Source organism: Terrapene carolina, unplaced genomic scaffold, assembly GCF_002925995.2.
Source record: "Terrapene carolina triunguis isolate 2854851 unplaced genomic scaffold, T_m_triunguis-2.0 Scaffold22, whole genome shotgun sequence".
NCBI lineage: Eukaryota > Metazoa > Chordata > Testudines > Emydidae > Terrapene > Terrapene triunguis.
The window spans coordinates 3,329,091-3,347,050 of record NW_020664373.1 but is presented as its reverse complement, the minus strand read 5'-3'; the positions used below and the strand labels follow the sequence as shown (position 1 = coordinate 3,347,050).

At 41.7% G+C, this 17,960-nt stretch overlaps 1 pseudogene; it reads left to right on the top strand.

Moving 5' to 3' along the window:
- The first annotated feature begins 882 nt into the window (after nt 1–882).
- On the top strand, nt 883–3,436 carry LOC113406052 (annotated as a pseudogene).
- The last annotated feature ends 14,524 nt before the right edge of the window (nt 3,437–17,960 follow it).

Sequence of the window (17,960 nt, the reverse complement as noted above, 5' to 3'; positions counted from 1 at the left end):
TTGGTGGTTGGCTCCCACCTCTACCCCATCACTCTATTACCACTATAACTCTTTAGCTAATTTACATCACTATCCCAGCTCTTTGTGCTCTTTCCTTCTCTCCCTATTCACCTCTATACATACTGTAAGGGACCGGGGTATAGGCAGTCTGGTCTATCGGTCACAGCTGGGCTGAAGTCTGCACATCAGGGATAGTAGTCATTGAGCAGGTGTTGAAGGAATTGCAAGAACCAGGTTCAGTAAGCAAGAGTGGGGGCCAGGGTCACAGCTTGGAGGTCAGAGGTCATACCAGGTGAGAGTTAGGGTCAGAATCAGGCTGGGATTGGAGACCAGAGAATGGGTACTAGGCAGTTTGGAATCATAGCAGGCCATAGTCTTTGTGGTTTCCCAGACAACTTTCTTGGGCAGCCCCCTAAGTTAAATAGGGTGCTTGGTCAATTAGAGGGCCACAGGGTACAGGCAGCCCTCGACTCTACGACATTCGAGTTATGATGCATGGCACTTACGCTGTTTATAAATGGACATTCTATTTCAACTTTATGACACTGATTTTGACTTTACGATGCTTGAGCTGACGCAACACCACACCAGCGAACAAGTTCATATGTGCATTGATGTTCTGTGCCTCCCATCTCCCTGACTCAATTCGCTCAGTAGCTGTTCTGATGCCATTTTTACATCGTGATTCTTTATGCTTCCAAACTGTTTCTAAAAAGTTAGTGTTTCTTTGCCCATAATAATGGCAGAAAAGTGAAAATCTGGTGATGTTTGTTCTTCTAAGAAACGTAGAACAATTACTATGGAAACAAAAATGGAAATAATTAAGAGGTCCGAGAAAGTGAGACACCAAATGAAATTGATAAAGCTTTGGATTTCCCCCGAATGACTATTGTGACCATCCTGAAAGACCAGGTGCAAATTCAGGAACGTGTTAAGGGCTCAGCTCCTATGCAAGCAACTGTGATAACTAAGCAGTGTGTTGGACTTATTGCCCAGGTTGAGAAACTGTTCATTATTTGGCTGGAGGATCAAAATCAACACCGTGCTCCTGTGAGTTTAGGCATAATTCAGGAAAAGGCTAGGAGTCTTTAAGATGATCTAAAGAAACAACAGGGGGAGAGTTCTAATGCTGAGCCATTTTAATGCAAGTGTGTGTGGGGGGGGGGTGGCGGTGCCCCCCATAAGGTTTAATGGAAATATACTTATAAATATATATGACATAACTGGAATATGTTCTGTGCTACATATGCCATGTAACGTATCTATGTAAAGGTTATGATCTACTGAATCTATTAATCCTATTTGTATGCATGTATCATTTTTGTATTCAAAGATATGAATATTGACTGTGTACTGGCTTGATTTCTAAATAACCTTAGTAGAGCATTTGGTCAGTTCCTGGAGAAAGGAATTCGCAAAGTTAAGTGCCCAATCAAGAAGCACTTAAGGAACAATGCATTTTGGAATGCTCCAATCCACATAAGAAGTCTTCCTGGAGATATTCAAGATACCATGTGGGCAATGGCTTCTGCCTGAAAAAACTGTGGGTCATGCATGGACATGTGACTTGCCCAGGTGATTCCAGAACTCCATCTTGGAGCTGGACTTTGCATAGGAGAGAGGAGGGGGTCTCCACCCACAAGAGAAAGTCTATTTAAGCCCATGGGAGACCCCTCCATTTTGTCTTCAGCTGGCTAAATAGAGAGCCTCTCCACCCCCAAGGATACCTGAAAGAAACTGGAACAAAGGACAGTCACTACAGGGGGTGTGAGTGATTGCTGGACCCAGACTAGCAGGAGACTAGTCTGTAAAAGGAAGCTTATTGGAACTGGTGAGGTGTTATTTGTATTCAGTTTTCTTAGACATAGACTTGCGTGTTTTATTTTATTTTACTTGGTAATTCACTTTGTTCTGTCTGTCACTACTTGGAACCACTTAAATCCTACTTTCTGTATTTAATAAAATCACTTTTTACTTATTAATTAACCCAGAGTTGTAAGTATGTATTAATACCTGGGGGGGGGAACAGCTGTGCATATCTCTCTATCAGTATTATAGAGGGAGAACAATTTATGAGTTTACCCTGTTTAAGCTTTAGACAGGGTAAAACGGATTTATTTGGGGTTTGGACCCCATTGGGAGTTGGGCATCGGCATGTTAAAGACAAGAACATTTCTGTAAGTTGCTTTTAGTTAAGCCTACAGCTGTTAGCGGACGTGGTTCAGACCCTGGGTCTGGGTTTGCAGCAGGCTAGCGGGTCTGGCTCAAACCAGGCAGGGCACTGAAGTCCTAACCTGCCAGGACAGGAAAGCAGGGGCAGAAGTAGTTTTGGCACATCAGTTGGCAGCCCCAAGGGGGTTTCTGTGATCCAACCCATCACAGATGGTTTATCTGTTTTAAAGCAAGGGCCAATTTGCTGCCAGTGCTGATGAGGAGGCAGCTCATGTTTTTCCTGAGACATTGGCTGAAATCATTGAAGAGGATGGGTATTGTGCTCAGCAAGTTTTTAATGTTGATGAAACTGGGCTCTTTTGGAAAAAATGCCATCGACAACCTACATTGCCAAAGAGGAGAAATCCAAGCCAAGGTACAAAGCTGCTAAAGATAGGCTCACTCTTTTGCTCAGTGCAAATGCTGCAGGTGACTTCAAACTTAAACCTTTGCTTTTGTACCTTTCCGAAAACCCCAGGGCTTTCAAGGAATATTCCAAGGTATTTATCCCAGTGATATAGAAATCCAATCGTAAGGCATGTGTCAATAGGAACATTTTCGAGGATTGGTTTAATCATCATTTTGTGCCAAGTGTCAGGAATTATTGCAGCAAAAAAAGTCTTGCATTTAAAGCATTGTTAATCCTCGACAATGCTCCTGGTCATCCAACCATTCTTGATGACACGCATCCTGACATCACCCCAACACTACTTCACTGTTGCAACCCATGGACCAAGGGGTAATTGCATCCTTCAAGGCCTACTATCTTAGAAGCACATTTGCCAAGGCCATCAGAGCAACTGAGAAGGAAGGTTGACCAACTCTGAAGGAATTCTGGGAGGGCTTCAACATTTACCATGCAGTTAAGAACATTGGTAAGGCATGTAATGAAGTCAAACAATCAAATTTGAATGGTGTTTGGAGAAAATTGTGTCCTGATTTTGTGTCTGACTTCCAAGGCTTTACAGACACTGTTGAGGAAGTGACCAACACTGTTGTTGAAATGGGAAAAGATCTCAACTTAGATGTTGCACCAGAGGATGTTGATGAGTTGCTGGCATCACAATCTGAAGAATTAGCGAATGAGGACCTCATTGATTTGGAACAGCAAAAAGTGGCAGAGGAAGAAGAAGATGCAGCCACTGTTGAAGAGACTCCTCCTCGTAAAGTCTTGACAACAAAAGTGTTGGCTGAGGCATTTGGAAGCTGCCAGGTTCCTGTTTGAGGAACATGATCCCAACATTGACCACAGTGCATCTGTGAATAGGAGCATATCCAAAATGTACAGCTGCTACAGAGAAATTTAAAAGGAAAAGAGGAGAACATCCTTGGACACTTTCTTTAAGTCCTTCCAAATCACCTCAAAAACCCCTGAAAACCCCACCCAATTAGACCCACCCATGAGCTCAGAAGAAAGTGTCCCATCTCCTTCTTCATTCCTTCAGTAATTTTCTTAACCTACAAATCAAATTACAAGATCAGCAATGCCCAGGAACCAATTGTGTCATAAGTCCGAGGACTGCCTGTACTATATTTCTTTATGTATTTTAGCTTATTATGTGATATTTTTATGTCAACGTGATTGCTATTTACAATATAAATACATTGATATAGCTATATTACTTGTGTATAATTGATTGAGTACAAAAATCTGGGTTATTTTGGTGAAAATAGCATATTGGGCCTTGGTTCAGGAACCAATCGCCCAGTTATAACATTGGTTCCTATGGGAAAATCAGTTCCAAGTTACAACGTTTCAACTTAAGACGCAATTTTCAGGAACCAATTGTGTCATAAGTCCAAGGACTGCCTGTACTGTCACTCTGGCTCTCTTAGGCCTGGTCTACACTAGGACTTTAATTCGGATTTAGCTGCCTTAATCCGAATTAACCCTTCACCCGTCCACACTACAGAGCCAGTTAATTCGAATTAAAGGGCCCTTTAAATCGATTTCTGTACTCCACCTCGACGAACGGAGTAGAGCCTAAATCGATTTTGTTAATTCGAATTAGGGTTAGTGTGGACGCACACCACCGAATTACTGTGTTTAAGTTAATGGGGTAGTGTGGCCGCACACCACCGAATTAATGTGGTTTAAAACCGAATTAAGGTGCTTAGTGTGGCCACGCACAATCGAATTTATACAACCTGTTTCCCAAATTCGAATTATCTAAATTCGGATTAATCCTGTAGTGTAGACATACCCTTAGGTGATACTTCCTGCAGCACCCACTCACTGGCTGTGGTTCTGGATGGCTCCTGGTGGCAGTGTGGGAATGTCAGCTGTCCCAGGCTCTGCAGGCCTAGGGTCTAGTCTACAGACCCTTACAGATACCCTCTCTCTCTCTCTCTGCCCACTCCCCTCTCTTAGGCCTGGTCCATATTTGAAAAGCTGTGTTGTTGTAACAAAAATGATTTAAAAATCAGTAAAATTACACAGGTGCAAACATACAAGCACTTAAAACTGATTTAAGCCTCACTTACAAAAGTGGGTTAGCTGGCACTTAAACTGGTGTAAGGTGTAAACTGGTGTCTACATTAGGGGGTTGCATGAGCAAAGTTAATTCAGTTTCAAATCCATTACATTGAACCAGCACAGACTTTCTACTATAGAACCTGCATGGAACTTGGAGAAAGGAACACATTTTGCAGGAAGGAAGAATTGGGAAGAGGCACCAGGAAGCTGGTGTGCATGACCTGGCTTAGAATGTTAACTGCATTTGCAGCACCTCTGTAAATAGTTCTCATAGACTTTAAGGCCAAGGGACCATCAGTTCTTTTAATAAAGTGCCAATTTAATTTTATAAGCATGGCATCTTTTCATATTATTACCCAATAGATGAAGCAGAGACCAGGCCTTAATCTGACATTCCATGCCTACCATTCCCTATTTTCCATTCCAAATGTCTCTGATTTATAGCTTTCCAAAGTTGGTAGATATGTTTTTCTTTTCTTTGGAAGAAGATGCATTTTGTTGGTGAAAACGAGCAAAAAAACTATGGCTTAAAAAGGGGGGAAATTGATGGATCGCTTTTACATGGAAAACTTTTCTGTCACGTCACTCTGACTTTCTCCCAGACTTTTCTTTAAAAACTAAAACTCCTTTCATGTTCTGTACTTTTGTAACATTCTGGCTAGTCAAATTGACAATGAAAACTAAAAAACAAACGAACAAACATAAAACAACCACTCTTCACTTCAGCCATGCAAAATCATGGCAATCAACTTCATTTTTCATGGTTCTTTAAGAACATGAATCTTGTGGCCATTTCTTCCAATAAATGAATGTGTTAGCTATTCACCTTTGGAGACCTGGGAATAAATCCTACCTTAGATCACAAGTGAAAATGAGTTTGGTGGACATTTGTCCATATCACATAATTTTAATAAACTGGCAATCTCTCCCTAAGAGAGACCCAAGTATTCTATAGGCCAGCAGAGTAGTGCATAGGCAGAGGTGAATGAATAGGCTAAAGGAACACTTGCCTAGTCTTTGCTTTGTCCTACGTGTTACTACTGGTCCTACCTTTGTGAAAGACAGAACCTTTACACATGCAATATACACTCAATAACATGAGCTGATTAATTATAAATCATTCACATTTTAAGGGAATGTTATATTAGTCATTTCTCTTATTTTAACATTAAAATGAAATAAACCTTAAGGATTGATTGTAGGGTTGACATACTCCAGGATTGCTGCTGGATTTAGCAACAGGGTAAGAGCATGTTGGGCAGTTGATGGTTGTCATATAATCTAAACAAAGACCACAGGGCAAAACAGAAGAAGAAAAACACAGCCAGGCACTTCAGGGTGAATGCAATATATCTTTCCCCCGAAATTAGGTTACTGACTTTTTAACGGTTTGACACATATTTATTCCAATTAATTCCAATTAGGAAAAACAAATGTAAATGAATATTGAAACATTGTTAAAGTAACCAGGCACTGAATCTGTGATCATTAGACATGATTTTCATTTGAGGTGATTAGTGGAACTTGTAGACAGTAAATTATCTCTTCAAAACAATCAGTTACATTGGGTAGGCTTCATGGTGTGACAGTCCTTAAATAAATTAATATGCTATTAAAATTTCTAATGAATCTTGACGTGCCCATGCTATTTTTGTTAAGATGAATTAATAATGCATAAGAATTGGAGATTCTGTTGCTCAAACATTAAAATCCCTTCCTCTCATTTGTGGTCTAGATAGATACACAGACTGAAAGTTTCAAAAACGTGTACATGGATTTTCCAGTGGTCTTCTCCCTATATCCTTTATGTGCTCCCTATGTTCTGCAGGCTCATCCATCCTTAACATCCTGGACATCCTAGAACAGAGTCCTGGTTATCTGTCCCTTCCAGCCACATAAATCTGGGTCACATTTCAGTCTTATGACAACACAACTGTTTCCTGGTAAATTAGCAATGCTCTATAATGAAAATAATTTTAATAGCTCATAAAATGCATAAGGGAACATTATGTTTACTGTTCCTTGTAAAAAGGTTATAATGATATGTTACAATTGTAGGCCAGATGCTTGGCTGGTGTAAAATTGTGTAGCTTCGCTCTGACACTACGCTTCAGTGGACTGAATTGACGTCAGTGGTGCTACATCAGTTTACACCATCTGAAGAACAGGACATAATTACCTAATTAGAAAAAAAAAATTCTACTACCTAGAACAGGAGCGGGCAAACTTTTTGGCCTGAGGGACACATTGGGTTTCTGAAATTGTATGGAGGGCCGGTTAGGAGATGCTGGGCCTCCGCAAACAGCCAGGCGTGGCCCGGCCCCTGCCCCCATCACCCACCCCCCGCTTCTCGCCCCCTGACAGCCCCCATGTGACCACTGCCCCATCCACCCCTCCCTGTCCCCTGACCGCCCCTGGACCCCCCGCCCCTGACTGCCCCCCGCTACCCCATCCAACCCCCTATCTCCTTCCTGACTGTCCCCCCAGGACCCCTGCCCCATCCAACCACCCCTTCTCCCTGATCGCCCCCAGAACCCCCACCCCTGACTGTCCCCTGCCGCCCCATCCAACCTCCCCTCTCCTTCCTGACTGCCCCCGCCAGGCCACCTGCCCCCATTAAACCCTCCTGTTCCCCGCCCTCTGACCACCCTGACCCCTATCAACACCCCCGCCCCGACCACCACACCAAACTCCCCTACCCTCTATCCAACCCCCCTGTTCCCTGCCCCCTTACTGCACTGCCTGGAGCACCAGTGGCTGGTGGCGCTACAGCCGCGCCACCCAGAGCAGCAGGATAGGCAGCCATGCCGCCTGGCTGGAGCCAGCTACATCACAGTGGAGCACAGAGCACCGGGTCAGGCTGAGGCTCTGCAGCTGCACTGCCACCCAGAGCATTGCACCGGCAGCACAGTGAACTGAGGCTGCGGGGGAGGGGGAACAGCAGGGGAGGGGCTGGTGGCTAGCCTCCCAGGCCAGGAGCTCAGGGGCCAGGCAGGAGGGTCCTGCAGGCTGGACGTGGCCCGCGGGCCATAGTTTGCCCAACTCTGACCTAGAATGATGATGGGAATAAAATGTAAGGTGTATCATGTAACATGCATAGTCACTATACACTTGCCTATTGCAGAGCCTTTGCCCCAAATCACTGAGCAATTGATGGACCACACTTTATAAGAGTGTCAAAATTGTATAAGGATGCATGATAGTATTTGAGAGAGTATGTGATCATGTCATTACAGGCTGAATTAGAACGCACACAGAGAAGGAGAAGAGCAAAGGGTGCATGTGCAAACTTAACTCCAGCAATTCCAGACCTTGTAGTGCTTAACAGTGGAAACTTAAGGTTCTCTAAATGTAGGGATGTTTTTAATGGAATTTCCTTATGTTTTTAAAAGAAATAAATAAACAATGTAATTTGAAACTATTTCCAGTTGTTAGTGCTTGAAAACAGAACATCCATATGTTTGCACATACACAGAAAGGCTCCACTTTCTGAAAAGCAGGTCCCTGGTTTGGTTCTGGTTGTTGTTGTGATTGGTTGCATAAAGTCTGTGAATTTACTGTTGCTCTTCCTCAGGAGTATCTTGAAAAACATAGCCTGAGACAGCAATTGGTATGCTGCATTTGATGCAGTGTGTATGGACTACTAATGCTAGAATGAATGTTTGGAGGCTTATGTAGATTTTAATTTTTGTCAAAGGGTACATAGTTCAAGATGTAACAGGCATGGAAGGAAATGCCTGTAGAGAATAGTGAGGAAAACACTGAACAAGTCCAAGAAAAGCCATGACTGAAACCCTTAGGGTTCTTACAAAGCCTTTTCCTCATTCTATTTAAAAGGAAAATAGTAATTTTGTTGAAAGAAGGGATGCTTATTAATCCACTGACAAATACTTGTTCTTGCCTGAAGTGCTATAAGGCCTTGGAACTTCTCTGAAAAAATTTCAGTTCTGTTCCTATATTATTCTTAGAAACATAGGCATATTAGATTTGCCATCCTGGATCATAGCATTAATCCAGCAAGTCTGCCTTTGGCACTGCCTAAAACCTCCTCTTCAGAGCAAGACAAAAGAACAAAACAAAAAAAATAAGCCACCCATCCAAGTATAAAATATCGTGAAGGTAGGTAGAGTGGTGGTTAGGTTATGAATTCCTTCCTGATCCCTACAGTCAATCAGCATATGCCTTACACCATGAGATTTAATCAGCCCTATCGTTATTGGTTGTCTAATCAGCCCTATTTAAAAATCAACCAGAGTGGTTTGGTTAAATGTTGATTTAATAATTATTTCTTTTCATTCAGGGAATGAGGAAGGGCTAGTTATGGAAGGCACTTTGCTGGCTCCATAAGAATATGGACACTCTAAACTACTCCCTTCCCTCTTGAGAAGATTTGCTTAGATAGTATAGGTGCCTCCGCTTCCACTGCCCTACCACCTCCCATCTGAAGGGCTCTACCTCTCCTGTTCCTCCCGTCTGCATTGCTCCACCCACTTTCAATAAGTTCACTGTGGCTGCAGCTCTAGGTCTCCTTGAGGACATGGTAGTCTTCATGCAGACCTTGGAGGGTACATTTTCACAATAATGAGAGGAAAGCTATCCATGGAATGTTTGGTGCTTTTTGCCTTAAACCTCCTGACTGTCTTTTTTCACAAGTTTTATGTTAGTGCATCCTAAAAAGAGATGAGAAAAGGAAACGCTATTTGTAGTCTTAAATGTGTGGATTATACTTTGCCTAGGACAGCCACAGAAAGTTGCTATCAGATGATGGCACAATTGCAGCATATCTGACCAATCTGATGGGGCCAAGTGAAAGTAGATGACCACCAATCTGATCACACAAATACAGAAATTGATCAGAACAAAAAAAATCAGCCTGACTACTCAGCACTTTCCCAGGTCAGACAATCTGAGAACCGATGATGCCCTGTCTAGGTGTCAAATGCTGTAGAACAGTGGTTCCCAAACTTGTTCCGCCGCTTGTGCAGGGAAAGCCCCTGGCGGGCCGGTTTCTGTACCTGCCGCGTCCGCAGGTTCGGCTGATCGCGGCTCCCAGTGGCCGTAGTTCGCTGCTTCTGGCCAATGGGAGCTGCTCGAAGCGGCGGCTGGTACGTCCTTCGGCCCACGCCGCTTCCAGCAGCTCCCACTGGCCTGGAGCAGTGAACCGCTGCCACCTGTGGACGCGGCAGGTACACAAACTGTCCCAGCCCGCCAGGGGCTTTCCCTGCACAAGCGGCGGAACAAGTTTGGGAACCACTGTTGTAGAAGAAAGCATTCCTGGGTTTTTCTTCTAGCTGTATGACCAGTGAAGGGGCCCCACAGCTGGGTCTCTTCAACAGCTCTCACAGTCACAAAGCCCTAATCTTTGTTCTACATTCCCATATAAAAAGGCAGCAGAGTGTGAGGCTTTTTCAGATCCTTGGTGTTTTCCCCCTTCTCAGTAATGGAGAAGGTAGTAGCAAAGGTAATGAATGTCAAGCCAGGCATGTGTCTCCCCTGGCTGGTGCAATGAGATGAAAAAGATTCCTTCCTGTTACACAGAGTAATAGTTGTAATTTTTTCTTATTTCTGGTCTGAACCTTTCTACTTTGTTTCTTTCTTTCCATTCGGTGAAGGACTACAGTGCTGGTAGTGTATCTTTTTAAAATTCTTCTCTTGATATTTATCTGATTCTAATAGCTGATTCTTTTATCTATTTTTTGCTATCTTTTATCTATTCATTGTACAGTCAAGTATGTTTTATTTCCATTGAGCGATAAGCCATTGTGATAGTGGTAAATGCTGGGCTTAGCAGGTTCCTAGCTATGCATGTATAAAAGGCTACCTTCATTTCTCATTTAAATATTTGTTTTCCTCTGGGGCTGGTTTAGCAGATTCAGTGTTCTTTTCTGTGACCCATTAACGCAGGTACACTTTATAGCTGGATAGTGGCTGACCTTTGCTGCTGCCTGCTGTATTTGGATTTATCCTTTACAGAAAGCCTAATTATTTTAACAATATATTCAGCATTATAATCTCTCCTGTAAACTGTATCTTAGTAACAGAAATGATTGAGCATTGAGTTGGGATTTTTTGAAAACGTTGGTTTACCTCTGTATTTCTACCAAGAGAAGATTTGGGGATGAGGTAACAAATGGCTTAAATGTACCCCCTGAAAGTGGGAGAAATTTGGAAATTAAAACATAAACAACTATTTATTATTATTTTATTTTAGAATAAGTTAAATCTATTAATCAGTCAAAGTAAAGTGACAGTAATACAACATCTTCCATTGTTGTATGTAGTGCTGTTGTAGCTATGTTGGTCTCAGGATATTAGAGACACAAGGTTGGTAAGGTAATATCTTTTACAGAAGTTGGTCCAATAAAAGATATTACCTCACCCACTTTGTCTCAGTAATACAACAGTCAGTTTGTATACTTTCTCCTGATCCTGCAAAGCACTTGAGCATGTCAATGGGATGACTCACATATTTAAAGTTAAGTATGTACTTAAGTGCTTTGCGGCCTTACTGCCCATGTTTTAACAAATATGTGAGCTCAGTCAAGCAACAATATTGAATGGAAAAAGGAAACTGATACCATAAAATTATTAGAAAGGCTCTGCAACTTAAGAGCCTACCTTGCCTCATGCTGCATTATAGTATGTTAAACAAATTTTACTTACCCTAAGAAACTGACTAAATTAAAACATCCAGAAGACTGATCGCTACAAATATCTATGTCATGAGTACTTGTGTTGCAATTTATCTATTTGCTAGCCTGGGGAGAATCTCTGTTTCTATAAGAAGAGGGAAAATGTGTGCACACAGTATTATGGGCACGGGCATTTAGGTGGTAAAGGGCACGTTACAGAAGTTGAGTACTGCACTTCAAACCCAAGTGATTCGATACATCCCACATTTATAACTGATGTTAGCAGAAAATGCTAATTGGAAAACAGCTTAATTTACTGCTGGCAGAATTCTATTCTAATTGAAATATCTCATCTTAGTACAATAATTAAAATGTTGGCATACAGAATGATTAATATGACCTTAAAAATAAATTGCTTGACCTATATAACGGTGGCAATTCTTTAAAATTCTGTCAGTCATAACTTCTCCACTGAGTTACAGTGGATGCTGAAGGTTACATGAGCTAAAATCCTTAGGGTTAAATCACAGCTGATTCTGCATGAATATGCAAGGATGGCAATTCCAGGTGCTAAAGTCCTTCCCCTGAACAATAGGAGACCCCCTTTTAAAGCACAAAAGGGAAGGACCTCTTTTGGGGAAAGGTCTGGTAATTTATTCAGAGAATCAACAAAAAGGGCTAGCTTTTTAAAGCTATTTAGGCACCTAACTTCCATTGATTTCAAAGCCTTTCACAGAGGCTCTTGGATCCTCTAGGCTTTTAATACAAACTTCAAAATGCAAAACATGTGCAAACATGAATTCACAGCAATCCCTCAGGAAATAGAGGGCCACTTTTTCTGCTAGGAGCAACAGCAGCAACCACTGCTGCCTTGCAAGGGGAATGCCCTCTCTATACATCTGCTTTAAAATAGTAGGTGCAGTTCTCTTACTGCCATCTTTTCAGCTCCTGAGGACAGTACTCTGGGTCCAAGCCTCCATCTTCTATGCATTAGGGAATCTGAGATGTCAGGGTATAACCACAAGGGCCCCTTTCTGGGAATCTGAGATGTCTGAACACATTTATGAGGTGCAACATGCATGGATCTTCTAGGTGCTAGGGCTAACCACATTTATAGTCCTTGCACTTCATGCTCATGTCACTGGCCATGAAGGTTAGGGCCCCACAACTCCCTCAGCAGTAGCCAACGGAGATCGCTGAAGGAGTGAGGAATGCACCCAGTGTGTTTTAAGGAGTGGCTGAGCTGAAGCCTAAAGAGGAATTTTGGACTGAACTAGCAAGCATTCCTCCAGGGGTTCCTACTGTACTGCTGCCCCTCTAGTTCTCCCTGCAATGTGCACCATGGCTTAAAGCCAGTGTCTGGCCCTTAACAAGAGTTTAACAAGTCTGCCAGCATGAAATATGACACAATCTTACAGTACAGCAATCTCCATGCTTGCAGAGAGATATCTCTGCATTCATAAAACACATTTAAATATCTGAGGAGCAGAAACAAACAGTTTAACAGAGCTTGTGTTTTTCAAGCCATAAACTGAATTGTGGTTGTGAGGGTCTGAACCCCTCTTGCAAAAAGAGACTCATAAAAGAGACATGGAACTGAACCTAAGCTAAAAGTATGAAGGAAAGTGCCTTTTATATATTCTGCTATTGAGTGTTTCAAATTGATAGGCAAAACTAAGTATCTGCAGCATTCACACCATGCACATTAATGCAGCTGCCTGAGTGCTGGCAAACCACTTTTGTCATTGTCATTAATTTCCAGAAAGGGCAGAATGCCATCTAGCTGCCAGGGGTGGCCTCTCATGACTGAATTTCACTGAAAGATAATCAAAGAGGGGTGTCGTTCAGCAGCATAAATCTTAGTGTCAGAGAGGATCTCTGTTTATTTTTAGCAAGCATCAGAGGAGAGAAGGCTAGGGCATCCAGATGATCCTTTTGCAAAGTAATGTTTTTTAAAAGCCTGGTGAGTGATGAGATGACACTCGATAACTGCGCTTTTCATATGTACCAGACAGAGAGATGTTAGGGTCTGAAATTCCTCTCTACCAATCTCCCTAGAGCTTAAACAGTTATCTGGACAGTGGCATTAATCAAATGCTTCCCAACGTGTTATCTAAGATAGCATAAGATTGACTTTTACAGGGCAATCGGCACATAGTAGTTGATGGCAAGTTGGTTTTCTTAACTCCGGTTATATTGTCTTTTTTTAAAGGGGAACTGCACAAGAGATAAAAATGAGAAAAAATGAAAGAACTTCTTACATATGGAATATGCTTAGAGTAATCTCTTTTATCACCATCAGACTGGAAAACTCATTTTTAATTTTTTTTCTTGATAGCTTATTTTAATTCAACAGTGATGAGAGCATACTAAGAAAAAGCAACAGAGGGTCCTGTGGCACCTTTAAGACTAACAGAAGTATTAAGCTTTTGTGGGTAAGAACCTCACTTCTTCAGATGCAAGTGAGGTTCTTACCCATGAAAGCTTAATACTTCTGTTAGTCTTAAAGGTGCCACAGGACCCTCTGTTGCTTTTTACAGATTCAAACTAACACGGCTACCCCTCTGATACTAAGAAAAAATTATTCTCTTGCAAGCCCAGTGCAAGTCTGCTAAGCACTTGACATTTTCTTGCTCCATCCTTTTATCATAAATATTGCTACAAACAGCAAGTTTGCACCTAGGGTGACCAGATAGCAAGTGTGAAAAATCGGGATGGGGGTGGGGGGTAATTGGCACCTATATAAGAAAAAGCCCCAAATATCGGGACTGTCCCTATAAAATCGGGACATCTGGTCACCCTATTTGCACCAAATTCTCTCACAATCAATGTCACAATAAAGAGCACTGCATAATAATTTCAACCATTTCATAATGTTTTTCATGCCAGCCAGGGATGATACAATATTATCTAGAGAAAAAAAAGTGTTTCTCTAATAGCAAAAGCACAAAGGAAAATCGTCTTTAAAAAAATGTGTTTGGCAGAACATAGCTATATTTTAAATCATTTTAAATTTAATTTTAAACTTAAAGAAAAATACTTTAGGCACTATTCCATTTATATGTGATAGGAGATAGCAACTTCGCCAGGGAATCTACTCTGATTAGCACTAAAAGGAATTAAGAGCAGAATTTTAAAGGTATTTAGGTGTTGTGCCACTCTGTTGCAAGGCCTGTGGCCCAGATCCTCAAAGGAATTCAAATCAAGGGGAAGTTAGGTACCTAGATATCTTTGAGGATCTTGGCCTAAGTGATTTAAGTGATTTTAAAAAGTGACCTTCTTGTCAACTGTTGGGAATGGGTCACATCCACCCTGACTGAATTGGCCTCGTTAGCACTGACCCCTCACTTGGTAAGGCAACGTCCATCTTTTCATGTGCTGTATATTTATACCTAGCTACTGTATTTTTCACTCCATGCATCTGATGAAGTGGGTTTTAGCTGACGAAAGCTTATGCCCAAATACATTTGTTAGTCTCTAAGGTGCCACAAGGACTCCTCGTTGTTTAAGCAGTCAAAGTCACTCCTTTTCCTCTAATTCATCCACAGTCCCTAGCAGGCGCAGATGGACTCATACTTCAGTGGCACGCTGCTTGCCATTCTGAACAGTTCCAGTGGGTGTATGGCCTCTCGCGTACTCCATGATGCAGGGCTCTGTTCTGTCATTCTTTTCTTCAGCATGTGTGACTGGTTAGCTAGTGAGGCGGATTGAGCTGCAGTGCATTAGTGTGCTGACCAGGTCCAGACCATTCAGTTTCTCTGCTTGCAAATGCTTGGCCAAGACAGAAGTTGTGAAGCTGATTTCAGATAAGATATAGATAGTGCTAGTGGGAAGGAGAAACCATACAAAAGGTGTGATGGAGCTGGTGTCTGCCCTGTTTATAGAATTCTCGTGCCTACAACTTGTCAGAGGCTTCCAAATTCAGGACCCCCTGTCCCTCAAAGGTCCTGGATTCTCAGCTTGTGAAAGTGGCCAGAAGCGTCTTTATCAATCTGTCTTTGTCCATGAGGTCATGACCATTCCTCTCACAAGTGGAGTTCTCCATATTGTTATATGCTTTTGACTCTCCAGCTTACATTACTGCAATGTGAGCTACTTGAAGCATTAGTTTGTGCAAAATGAGGATGTACGCTTATTTAGGAGTGCAAGACATGAAGTACGTCATATTAGTTTTCTGAAGGCTGTACACTTACAGGTATAATTGAGTGTGTTAACTTTGATCTCTAAAACCATATGGCCCAGGTTGACACAAGTACTAGGCATGAGGACACTGAGCATCATGATGCCTAACTTTTAGATGCCTGGAAAAAGTCTGGGATTTACAAAGCTCGAGTTTGGTGCCTAGGCTCCCTATACAATGAATGGGGAGAGACAGACACCTCAGAAAGGGATTCACAAAAGGCAGCATGCTAGGAAGCTCCCCACCTAAGCTAACCAATGGGAGATACCAAGGCGAGGGGTGTGTCCTAAGTCCCATCCTCTCAGGGAGTTCAGCACCTACATCTGGGCCGCAGAGAGGCACCTCCTTCTGCTTGGGTTTCTCTGCTGCAATCCCTCTATTGGTGATAGGCACCTATGATGTTTTTGCAAGAAGCTTCAGTGGGATGGGAGGAAAGGAGACAGCTTCAACAGGAGAGACTGAGGGGACCCCCACCATCATACTATTCTATAGCCCAGTTGTTAAGGCATTCACATTAGAGGTAGAAGAGCCCTGTTCAAATCCCCAGTCCCTTTGGGTGGAGGAGGGACTTAAACCAGGCATCTTCCATTTCCCAGGTGAGTGTCCTAACTACTGCACTAAAAAGCTATGAGGGATTGATACTCTGTCTCTTCCTCCACCCGCTCCCTGCAGGTCTTTCAATATGGCTTTGAAAGCATCCAAGGAAAATGTTTAATTGCCTTACATTTAGTTAATCTGGAACGAATAAAATATCAAAATTCTGAATGCAAAACCAAATTTTCATTGCAAATCCTTTTCTTTGGATAATTAATGTTATTTTATTCCGACATGCAGGGCTTTAGTTTACAGTGTAAATGAATGTGCTGGAAGGTTCCTTTTGAAACTATTGCAAGGCTGAAGAGATTCATATTCAAATTGCCACCTTTGTTTAATTATGCAGAGGTCCAACATGTCTGTGCACTTTCAATCATAATTAAATATGCATAATTTCATCAATGTGCATTTTACCTCTTAATTTCTCTTTCCCTGTGCTACTATGTTCAACTTTGGAACTATTATTCAAATCTCTCCACTGGCTCCCCCTTGCCCATGAAAAGAAGAAGAGACTAAGATTAAATGTACTTAAAAAATCTAATTAATACTTTTCTCTGAGTCTCCCAGTTCCTCTCTTTTTTAGCCATCTCTCTCTCTTTTAGACCCTGATCTCACACATGCTAAACTTTAAGTAATGGTACTACTCACAAATTTGAAGTCCAGGGGTAGTTAGATGGTCTACTAGTTAGTGCACTATCTTTCCTCTGAAGCTAAGCATACATTTAAATTGACCTAGGCTGCTACCCTGTACCATGTTAACGCATTTTTACAGCTAGGATAATTAAACAATAGGGGTGGAAGAGACAATCTCAAAGCAGTGCAGGAGCAAGCTTTTCTTGCACATTTCTCATTAATAAATAATAGAATTTATGCATGAGCCACCATCAAACCACTGTGAAAAACAAACTTTGCCTTATTAGTGCATGATGCTACTATACAAGATGGTACATTGTGCTTCACTTTTTATTCTGCATACATACAAGACTGTTTTAATTATCAGGATCCGATATGTCACCGAAAGGTACAATACATTTGTAATGTGGGGGGATTATTTTATTAAGCACTAAACAAAATAGCATCCAGCATAACTGCTGAAAAATATAGCGTTATACTTAATACAATTGTATTGAAGTAACAATTATAAAATTAGATTGCAGATTTTATTTTCAGTGTCAAAAAATTAAATGTTGTGTTACAACATATTTTTGTAAATATGAAATATGGCACAAACAAGAACTAACTTCAACCGTCCATGCTTTTTTAAACGTCTTTGATGTTATAATATACAGTTAACTTAAGCATTCTTGTTAGACCTTAACTAATAAGTAGAGGATTAGAGTTGTAGAGCTCAGAAAACTGCATCTATTCAAAAAGATTTCTTTTTACTGTGGTGATTGGATGATATAGAGACTGAAATGGAAAGGGGCGAGGAAGAATTTGAGGTGTGTAAAGCTCCTAGGCATGGAGATCAGAAAGACCTGGATGATTCCAAAGAAATAGGGGGTATTGGACAGGCCTAATTCAGTTGGGGAAAGAGATCAAAGAGGTGGGTGGAGGAATTATCTCTCTTGGTAATTCCCTCTTTTGAATCAGAGAACATATACTGCTATCTGCATCAAAAAAAGAACAGTCGCACCAACATCATGCAGGAAAAAAAAGATAGCAAGCTGGCAGCTGCCGGAGGAAAGGAAGACGATATGGACGTTCTTAAGAGTATCCACTGAGAGCCTTATTGAGGTCACAACTAGGGAATTGTGAGGACAAAGATGGGTTCAACAATGTAAAATAGCTCAGCCGAATACATCACTGTATAGTAAGCAAGAAACGTATGAGAACGTATAATGTTGCATACATTCATGCTTGAAAA